An 11,459-nucleotide genomic window follows, 5' to 3' on the forward strand; every position below is an offset into this window, starting at 1 on the left:
AAATTGTTGATTTGAGATTTTTTTTTCATGTGTTTATAGCTATAAATTTTCCCCTTGAAACTGATTTCACTGAGCCCTATAAGTTTTGGTATGTGTGTTTTGTCAACTATTGTTGTAGAGCGTACTATTTTTTTTTAATAAGCTGTTTCTCTTTCCATTGTTGATTATGAATTTACAAAATATACAAAACCAAAAGAAAAAGAAAATACTCATCCTCAAATCCATTGTGGCTCTAACCCAAGTCTGTGCACAAAATCCAACCAATGCACTGTTTTCTTAGAAAACAACTGATGCTGAGACAAGTGAAGGAGAGGGCTGTGAGAGGGCAAGTCATCTTATTGAATCCACCCAGGAAAGCACGTGGTGGGGATTCAGAGGTGGCTGACAGGGCAAGGGAGCTGGAGGACTCACACTGACAAGGTTCCAGGTGGAGGCCAGGAGCAAGCTAATTCCCAGAGGAGTGCAAGTAGTGTGACTGTCAGGCCCAGCACACTGGGCTTCAGCTGATAGAAAGCTGGTCTCACTGAAGTGTTTTACAGTTTCCAGAATGAGCTGTAGACCACCATCAATGGCCTCACCTATGCAAGCTGAAACTTTCACTGGATGTCAGTATGAATTTGCCATCACTGAACCTAGCAGACCCATAATGCAAACTTGGGTATTCACAGAAGATTGCAAAGTCTTACCTGAGAAAGGACTCAGAATGTAAAGCTTGTGTGAGAGGAGGAGTGGACATGATGTGTACTCTAGAACTCAAATCCAACTGGATTGAGCCTTCTCAGTGCAGTAGGATACATAATACCCCTTTTGCCATCTCCTCACCCCATAAGGAAGAATGAACTTGACTGGGATGATTTCATAAGTGCAGCTGATCCTACATCAGAGTTGTGTGTGCATGAGGAGGATCCACAATAGGAGGGTAGAGGTATTCTCTAGGATAACCAGCTTTAGGTTCTCAGGCATAAAGGGTAATACCAGAAAGGGGCTTGGGATACAGGGCAAATCTCAAAAAGTGAAGGCAACTTGGTCTCCTCTTAAGCAGTCCAAGGTAAAGAATGTGTCCAGTCTCTCTCCTCCCCAGACTGGAGGAAAATATGTACATCAATGTGCACCAGTGATCAGAAAACCCACAGGAACTCAGGCAGGTGGGCCGTGAGGGGGCCAGCTCATCAGCTGGGGAAAGGGGAAAATGGGCCTCACAGAAGCCATAAAAGTGTGAAAGGAGCAAGGCTACAGTACATAGGGGTGTGTGTGGATGGGGCGGGCAGGTGATTCCCTAGGGCAGGAGGGGCCATTGACACTTGGGTGGTAGAAGGCACAGTTTTTCTCATAGCATCAGTTGCTATGAGAACATCATGATATGTCAACAAACAAGGCAGTTTGACATGTCTCCTCCATGGCTGTGGCCTCCATCAGGCCCTTGGTGACCCCCTTCTCCATGGCCAGAGCCATCATAGCCATGGTACTTACGAGGGGGTGGCCTTCGATGGTCATGGCCTCAGTGACCAGGGACATAATGAGGCCGGTGGCCATGGGGCCCCCCATAACCAGGGCCTTCATGGGGCTGATGTCCATCACAAGCACCCATTCCTCCACCAGGGCCTTCATGGAGACCATGCCCACCGCCTCCAACCATGCCCCCACCAGGGCCCCCTTGTCCATTTGGGGGTCCTCCTCCAGAGCAACCTCCTCTGGTCCCTCAGAATGGAAGAGGAGGAAGAGGTTCATTTCCTCCTTGGCCACCACGGCCTCTATGGGATGGTCCAGGACCTGGTCCTGATACCCCCAGCGTCAGGCCACCCTGAATGGGGAAAACTGGGTCATTCTAGAAGGGATTGCACTGCCCCCAGGGAGGGGGTGGGGGACCCAGGAGACGTGGACCACTGGCCCACCAGGGCACCCAGGGCCTACATGGGGACCTGGCATTGGTCCCCTAGGTCCAGGGGGGAAGTGCTCTATGCCCCTGGGGGCTCCCGGGGCCTCCCTGTAGAAAACCATTGGCTATCAGATCAGGGCCTAAGAGTCTGTGTGGCACTGGCATCTGCTTGACGTTGTCTGGATAGTCTGTTTGTTTCAGCAGCTCCTCTGCGGGATGACTGTTAGGGCTACCCACAATGGAGGGAGGATCTCTTGCACATCGATGCCTCCTCTTCCAGAACGCAGGGGGCTCTTCCTGGCACCCACGTTTTCCATAAGATTGTCCAAAACAGAAGGCAACTTGGAAACACTTACCCCATCGGGTGAACCACAGCCCAACCAACCTAATAGGCTCCAGGGTCTCAACATATGGGGCTTTATCCATGGAACATTCCTCATCTAGGGGGATGAATAGGGCTCAGGATCAGGATTGTGAGGACTTTCCTTGCTCAGGAAGAGCTCCTGAAGGATCCCCTTCTCCTGCTCAGCCTGGATGTACTGATCCTGGCTACTGCTTCCAGGGGTGATGAGAGGCGAGAGCAGCACCAGGAGCTGGGGGCACACCCAGGGCACATTCTCCTCCATGCTGTCGTGGCTCAGACGCCAGGCTACCTCAAATGCGTGTCGGCCTGACAGTATCTCTCACTTAGCTGACTCACCAAAATCCTTGATTTTATTCACATTTACTCGTTCAGTTTCATTCAGTTCAAAATAGAAATACTCTCTGTTTGCCCTCCTCAGGTCACGTCACAGTTTTCCTCTTCCTGCCCTTCCGGGTCAGCTGGCTAGGATCTCCACTGGCTTTGCATCCCAAGCTCCTGGTTCCAAAGAGGCGGTATCCATGAGTTCTGGGACTTCAACAGTGGGGACTGGGGTCCCTGCACGTTCTGTGTCCATAGCTGCAGAAGGAGGTGCTGGCTCTGGGGAAGAAGGTTTGCTGTGCTTGGTTCTGTGCTCGTTTTCCATTCAAATGGGCTTGACTTGGCAGCTGTGGGTGACAGCAACTTCTTCTTCTTAATTTTGTTGCCTGAACAGGTGCTGAATTTAGTGCATCCAAAAAGCCCAGGCCCTCCATAGGCTATGGTGGGATGATCTTCACTTTGATCTCTTTGGTGGCATTGGGTGTCGTGTTGAGTGGCTTGTATTTCTTCTCTGCGGGGGGTGCAGCATCTCCTGGGGCAGCTGTGGAACTCTGACCCTTGAGGGAGATGAGTTTAAGGTTGTACTTATCAGAAACCACCACTGCACTGGCATTCTTCTTTACAGGCACCGAAGACGGGGTCTCCAGCTCTAGCCTAGTGGAAAGGAATGTGACGAGACTGGGCACCACGGTTCAGAGAGACCTGGGCTTCTCCCTCTTCTCCTCTGGGGCCTCCTCAGTCTGAGTCTCAGCCTCCACCTCAGTCAAAGGTCACTCAGGAGGGGTGGTTCAACTCTTTCCCTCTTCTTTCCATTTCTTCTTATCTTTCTCAGCAGGCTGGGTACTGCTCTGGGAGTGGATGACAGTCATTCAGTCGCTGATAAGGACTGAGGCCAATTTCCAGAGCTCTTCATCCTTACTTGACTTGCTCAGTTGCTTCACCAGTTTGGCTGTGCTGTGCTGCTTGAGATGGTCAACAGTGAGTGGTAGATGCTGCAGCGTCAGCAGAATTTGCTGCTAGAGGAGAATGTTGCTTGTTGTCTTTGAATACGTCAGCCAATTGTTAAGAAACTTGTAACTACCAACATCAGTAAACTTGACCAATATTTCTAGTTGAACAGGTCTGCAGGAGAGTGTTCAAGTAAATACATCGACTTACTGTCTTTCGTGCTTCCTTTATCATACTGAAGATCTTCGAAATCCCATCCACACTTGTGACTTCCCCATCTCAGTTAAGGAAGCTATCCAGCTTCCTTAAGCTTAAGGAGGCCCTTTGGGGTCTATGGGACCTGAACCCATGATCAAGGTTTTATCGGACTTGGGGTGGAGGGGGTTAAAATTTGGGGGAAAAAAATAAAACAACCAACCAGAACCCAAAACTCAATTATTTGGGGGGCCTCATTGGATCGAAAATTCTCTTTAAAAAAAACTAAGGCCAGCTCAGTATTCATCCCCCCACCGCCACCAACTCCATTTAGGGAGGGGGGTTGTAGAAAAAAAGTTCTGAGTGGATTCAAAAAAGTAAATGCTGGATAAGTGAATTTGGGTGTGTTTGTGAAGGGAGGGTTGTTAATTATTTTTGAAGCTACGTGGTGATGGTCCTTCAGCCACAGATTTCAAGTCCCAGGCAGAGTGGGCTGGTGGGGTGGGCAAGGTAGGTAGCAAGAGGCAGAAGACACAAGTGCTTGGGCTTGTGGCTGCTGTTTTCCCTCCTCTGATACCCTCAGGTTCCTTTCAAGGTCTTTGATGTTGCTGCGGTTTGTTTCTTTTTTCCTCATGACCGTCCTGTCTTTCTCTGAGAAAATTCAAACCTCTAAAAGAACCCCAGAATCGAGCCTTCTATTTCTCCCTTCAATTCCATCAGAAGGAAAAGAGAAAAATGAGGGGGGGGGAAATAGGGGTGCCAGCCCTTTAAATCCCCGGGAATTTAGCTATATGGGTAGGAGCTTGCAACAGGGTGGGATGTGCAGCAACAACTGCCTGCCTCTTTGTCTGCACCTCGTTGATCAGAAGCAAGTCTTCCCCTGGAAGTTGTAAGCAAGCCTTCAATAGACTCTGGAATTCCAAACAGTTACATGAGGCAGATTCTGCTACTGAAGTTGTTGTCTAGGTGGGGAGATAGCATCCTGGTGCTTTCTACTTTGCCGTCTTCCCAGAATCCTCTCTTGCTAACATTTTGTCCTCTGAAGCATGAATTGTGGTGATTACAATCTTTACAGTAAAACCAGGAGCTAAAACTGCCAGTAGTCCTCTTCTGGAGTTTCATTCTAAAGGAAAATTTTAAATAAAAAATAAATACATAGGGCTTCCCTGGTGGTGCAGTGGGTAAGAATCCACCTCCCAATGCAGAGGACACGGGTTCGAGCCCTGGCCCGGGAAGATCCCACATGCCGCGGAGCAACTAAGCCCATGTGCCACAACTACTGAGCCTGCACTCCTAGAGCCCGTGAGCCACAACTACTGAGCCCTCATGCCACAACTACTGAAGCCCGTGCACCTAGAGCCGGTGCTCTACAAGAGAAGCCACTGCAATGAGAAGCCCGTGCACTGCAACAAAGAGTAATCCCCGCTCACCACAGCTTAGAGAAAGCCTGAGCAGCAATGAAGACCCAACGCAGCCAAGAATATAAATAAATAAATAAATATATATATTCTATATATATATTCTATATATATATATTTCACTGGTAGATAATCTCAAAAACAATGATCTAAATGTTTGATCATAGGGAAATATTAAGTAATTGTGTATTTACTCCAAGAGGTATTTTCTAAAATGGTCACTCTCTACATTACTTCTGTTCCATTGCCTTGCTTTAATTTACTTTATAGCACTTGACATTTGCATTGTTTGTTGTATGTGTCTCTCACTGGCATTAAGTCCTCAGGGTAAGAGCTTTGGCATGTTCATTACTGAATCCTTGTCATCTAAAATAGAACCTGGCAAATTATAAGAACTAAGTAAATATTTGTTGGGTATATGCATGAAGGAAACATGAAAGTTTGGGGGGACATACTATTTAGTAAAAAGTGCAGAAAATAAAATGAAATGTATTCTTCCATTAAAACAATAAAAAATGACACACATTGACAGAGTTTGGAATTTAGGAACTTGGAGACAATGGTCACCAAGGTTAAGTGGAGAAATGAAAATAGTTTATACGATAGGAGACAGGATTGTCGGCAATGTTTTCTCCCCCTCTTTCTCTTTATTCCTGGTATTAGTGTTTCAAAATAGTCTGTACACTGAAGACAAACAGCTTTTTTAAAAAGTCATTTTCCTGAAGCAGATGAAAGTATGGATAGAATATTATGCTTACCAAACTTATTCCTGACAAATTGGGCTCTATATTCCAGGTAGGAAGGAACGGTCCCTGGAGCTTTCAGAGAGAGGATAATAAAGAAGGAGAATGATTTGCTTACTGTTTGAACAGTAAGTCACAGAATATAATTAAAGGATGTGGGGAGCAGGGGACAGAAACTAGCTTCTCTGGTCTGTTTCCACAGGCTCTATTCTACATTTAACAATAGAACACCAATAACTAGCCAAAGCCAGAACACAGAGTCACACATTCTGTACATGTCACAAAGGTGCCAGAGGCAGGAAACAAGTGGCAGCTGATATTCAGATCCTACTCTACTCTCCAAGCCACTGAAACCTGGTGTGAGCCTGTATCTGCCCAGAGGATGTACATTTTTCTAATTTTCACACAGGCATTGCAGGGGACAGGTATTGAAATGGGTCTTTGACTTAGCATGTTGGAGTCTGTTGCTGAGTAAAATACCTCTTTGTTGAACCACATCAATCTCCACTCCACTAAGGACTAATGTCAGGCTTAATGTGCAGCCTTCAAATAACCATATGAAAAGGCAGAATGAATATTTATGACACACAGTCTGTTACCCAGACTTGCACACTTGTTGGAAAACCGAAGTTTATATGCTGGATGTAAATATAGAACATTAAATGACCTTATCTTCCTCTGAGCCTATTGCCATGATTTAATGAAGAAACAGGGTGGGAGGGTTGCAAATAGAAACAAAGAAGGAAAAGCTTTGGAGTCACAACTCTTAGAATCAATAGGAAAAGCATTAGGTTGAAATGAAGTCTCCAATCACCTTCTCCCTATACCTCTCTGACTACCTCAGGAAAAAAACATTAAAATAATTTCAGGCTTGTACCCCTCACATTCTCCACATCAGTCATGTGAACTCCTCAATGTTTCCCAAACATACCATGCTCTCTCACCCCGCCTCTTCTTGGCCCATGCCTAGAAAGTCTTTCAGTGTCTTCTCTTCTCAGCAAATTCTCTTCAACTTTTAAATCTCAGCTCTAAGGTCATTTCTCTAGCAAGCCTTCCCGATATTCCCTCTTTCCCATTGTAGATATTCCCTCCATCTTCGGTGTTCCCCCAGCATTTGGCGTAACTTTCTATTAGTATCTAGCATTATCTGTGAACACATCTACTAACCTCATTAGACTGTGGGCTATCCTAGAATAGAAGATAATGTTTATATCCTGCTCAGCATCTAACATGGTACCTAAAGACAGCGGCATTTCAGAAATGTTTCTTGCATCATGAATGAATGAAAGAATGAATGAGTGCTATGACCCATGCATGCATCTGAAGGCAGAAGATCTGGGTTCAACTCTTTGTTTTACTGCTAACTTTCTTTATGTGGCAGATTAAATATGGCCACAAATTCTTTGATGCTCCTTCTATTAAGAGATGATGTCCATATACTTTCCCCTTGAATCTGAGCAGAGTCTGTAACTGCTTTAGCTAATAAATAAAATATGACAGAAATGACATTGCCAGTTTCCAAGCCCAGGACTTAAAAAACTGGAAGCTTCCATTTCCTATCTCTTGGAACACTGCCTCTTGGATCCCTTGGGTGTCACGTAAGATGTTTGACATCCCTTCTGCACACACTTCATGAACAGGCTTTGAGACTACATGCAGAAGAGAAGGGCCTGACTGAGCCCAGCCTTCAAGAGAGGGACAAAGAGAAGGCCTTCAAGAGAAGGCTGAATCTAGCCTTGCAGTTGTCTTTGCCAATGTCTCAGTCATGTGAGTGAAGCTATCTTGGATCCTTCAGACCAGCCCAACTGCCAGCTGAATATCAACTGACCCCAGTTCACTTCATGTGGAGCTGAAGAGCTGGTCATTCGAGGCTTACCTCAAATATTGACACACAAAATCGAGACATATAATGATTTTTTTTTTAAAGCTACTAAGTTTGGGGGTGGTTTGTTAGGCAACAACTGATAACCACAACAGAAGTTGATAACTGGGAATTGGGCACTTCTATAACCCAAACCCCCAAACATGTGACATTGGCTTTGAGACCGGGCAATGTGTGGGGACTTAAAGGGCCTTGAGGCGTCTGTCAGTGAAAGCTAGAAAGACTTGGAGGAGGTGTTGGTGATCACTTTCAAAACAGTAAAGGAATTGTTACTGGAAGCTAGACAAAGGTTTGGCAGCAAGGTTACTTGTGGTAACACGGAAAATAGAAAGGTACCTAATGAATTTGAGGATCTGTTTGGCGAGTTTCCAGGCAGAAAGTCCAAAGTGTCAGCTGGCTTTTTCTAGCTATTTATAATGAAATATGAGAAGAGAGAGGTAAACTAAAAGAGGACCTAGGATAGTATTTCCAGACAGCACAAGAATCTCAATGGAAAAAAATGGCCTTATAATAAAGATCAGCTCTAAGTTGTTGCTAGCAAAATGAGATCACAGGGTAAAGACAAGTCGAGGATGCAACTGTAAAATCCTTTGTTAAGACCTCAGAAAGATTTTTTTAATTGAGGTAACATTGGTTGATAACAGTCATGTGTATAACATTATATTTAGACTTGTATATACACTACAGCATACTTACCACCAAAAGTTTAGTTTCAATTCACCACATACAGTTGATCCCCTTTACTCATTTTACCCTCGCCCCATTCCTCTTCCCCTCTGGAAACCACTACTTTGTTCTCTGTATCTATGTGCTTGTTTTTATTTTACTTTTTAAAAATATTCCACATATGAATGAAATCATAAGTTGTTTGTCTTTCTCTCTGACTTATTTCACTTAGCCTAATACCCTCAACGTCCATGCATGTTGTGGCAAATGGCAAGATTTCATCTTTTTTATGACTAAGTAGTATTCCACTGGTGTGTGTGTGTGTGTGTGTGTGTGTGTGTGTGTGTGTGTGTATGTATACCACATCTTCTTTATCCATTCTTCTGTTGATGGGCACTTAGGTTGTTTCCATATCTTAGCTATTACACATAATGCTGTAATGAACATAGGGGTACGTGTATCTTTTCTAATTAGTGTTTTCATATTCTTTGGATAAATACCCAGTAGTAGAATAGCTGGATCATATCATAGTTATATCCTTAATTTTTTGAGGAAGCTCAATACTGTTTTCCATATGGCTGTACCAGTTTACATTCCACCAGCAGTGTAGGTCAGAAAGATTTAAGGCAGTGTCTCATAGATGCTTTCAAAATTATTCCTAGTGGAAAAAAATTCTTTCTGCGGAACTTAATGCTGTGCCTCATGGACCCTCTATGTTAAACAACAGGATTTCTAAGAGTGTTAAGGGTGTTTTTCCACAACAGGTTCACAGGGGGCCCAAGGTCAAGAAAGGCTACCTGAAAGATTTGTGGGTGTGTTTTTTTGGATAATGGCGTAGAGCATAATTTGATACACAGGAACCCCCCCCCCAATTTTAAAAGAATTACGTTAGCTTGGCCTGAAGCTCACAGAGACAGTACGAAATGAAAAGAGGTCTTTGGACTCCCAGTCTACTATGGGCAGAGAGCAGGCTGAGAAAACTACTGAACTATAAAAATGGGCTATTTCTTATGGGAAAAGAATGGTGACTCAGAGGGCAGAACCAAAAGTCACAGAGACTCATTCCCAGGGAGCAGAACTAGGCCTTAATTAAAGCACTGGCATCATGTGATTGGCTAGATTTCAGAATTTCTAAGCACCAGTGACTCCTCTGTGCTTCCATTCCTTCTACCCACCACCACCACCCCACCGTCTTTTGAACAAGAGTGTCTACAGCAGTTACCTTATGCCTGTCTCACCATTGTAGTTGGGTATATATGGGGAAGATAACTTTTCTCTTTTGTTCAGAGATTTTCAATGGAAAGGAACAGTGCTCAAGAAACTATACCCTAGGAACTACATCTGAGGAAACTCATCCACATCTGGAACTTATTCAGATGATGAGATCATGGACCTTGATCCTGAGCGTAACACCGTAATAGGTTGAGTTTGGAGGGGTAGGTCCTTTGAGGAAGTGAATGTATTTTGCTGTGGGAAGAATGTAAACAATTTGTGGCCAGAGGGCAGATGGTGACAGATTAAAGATGGCTGTAAATTGTTGGATCCTTCTCCCATTGACAATGTCTCCTCCTCTGGAGTCTGGATGGGCTCTATGATTGTTTTGACCAATAGAATACTGCAGAGGTGACACTGTACTAGTTTCCAAGCCCAGGTCTTAAGAGACTGGTAACTTCCACTTCCTGTCTCCTGGGAACATTTTCTCTTTGAGCCCTGAGATACCATATACTCTGCTGGAGATATCACACTGAGACACTCTGGAAGGAGAGAGGGGGCCAAATGAAGCCAAGGCTCAAGATGTTGGGTGAAGCCAAACGAATACCATGGAGAGATTTCATTTGACTCCATGTGGAGCAGAAGAAGCAACTAGCCTAGCCTTGACTAGATTCCTGACTCATAAAATTGTGAGAAATAATATAATGGTTGTTGATCTAAGCTGCTGAACTTTGGGGTACTTTGTTACACAACAGTAGATAACTGAGATCTCCATGACCTTGGGTCAGTCTCTTCTCTCTAGAACTACTTCTTCAACTTGGGCAGTGTTGGGCTAGGTTAGGTGAACCATAAGGCTCTTAATAGCTCTGATTTTCAGTTCCCATGCAGTTGAAGGCAGGTGAGCTACACCAGATGACATTTGGACAGCTGTTGAATGACCAGCGGGACATAGAACATATATTATTAGGTATTCAATAAACATTTTAATGAGTTTTGAAGGATGAAGAACTGGGTAAGTAGAAGTGAAAGGAGGGACGTTTCAGGCAGAATGAACAGCATGTACAAAAATGCAAAAACCTGGACAGCTTAGGAAACTGAAAGCATTTCAGAATTGTTGAAGTAGCAAGTACAAGGGAGAATGGGGTAGATGAAGCTGGAAAGATAGAAAAGGGCCAGATGATGGAGGGACTTGTGTGCCTGGCCAAGTGTTTTAGGCTTTTCTACAGACCCAGGGAGACCTCTGAAGGAAAAGTATCACTGAATCCTCAGTCAGATAAATGATGTTTTTCTTCTTTTTATACATATAGAAACTGAGGTTTTGTCACTTGCTGAAGATCACATTATTAATAGGTGGTTGACCCAGGATGTGAATCCATGTCTAACAGCTTTGAAACGATACTTTTAAAGACTTCAGAAGTTAATATAACTTTATTTTAAAAATTATTTTGAACATATTCTACATGACTGAAATTGTATAAAGTAGAAGAAATGTGAAAGTAAATGTCACAAGCAATATGAATTACTTATGATTAATTTTCCTTGTGGGAAATAGAAGGAATGATTAATTTTCCTTGGAGAAGTGAATAAAGCTTCCTAGAAAAGAGGACATTTGTTTATTCATTATTCGTTTATTATTATTTTAAACCAGAGCTAACATTCCCTGAGCTCAAACCATGTACCTGCCATTGTTCTAAGCATTTTACACATGTTATTGATATCTCACAACAATCCTGTGAAACAGGTACTGTTATTTTCTACTTTTATTTCTAAAGCAAAGAGAGCTTAGGTAACATGTTCAAGTCACACATTTAGTAATCCTGGGTTGGATCCTGGTGAG

At 43.9% G+C, this 11,459-nt stretch overlaps 1 pseudogene; it reads right to left on the reverse strand.

Annotated features, from left to right (window-relative positions):
* Positions 1-1,230: 1,230 nt before the first annotated feature.
* On the reverse strand, positions 1,231-3,856 carry LOC115860496 (serine/threonine-protein phosphatase 1 regulatory subunit 10 pseudogene; annotated as a pseudogene).
* Positions 3,857-11,459: the final 7,603 nt, after the last annotated feature.

Source organism: Globicephala melas, chromosome 1, assembly GCF_963455315.2.
Source record: "Globicephala melas chromosome 1, mGloMel1.2, whole genome shotgun sequence".
Taxonomy (NCBI): domain Eukaryota; kingdom Metazoa; phylum Chordata; class Mammalia; order Artiodactyla; family Delphinidae; genus Globicephala; species Globicephala melas.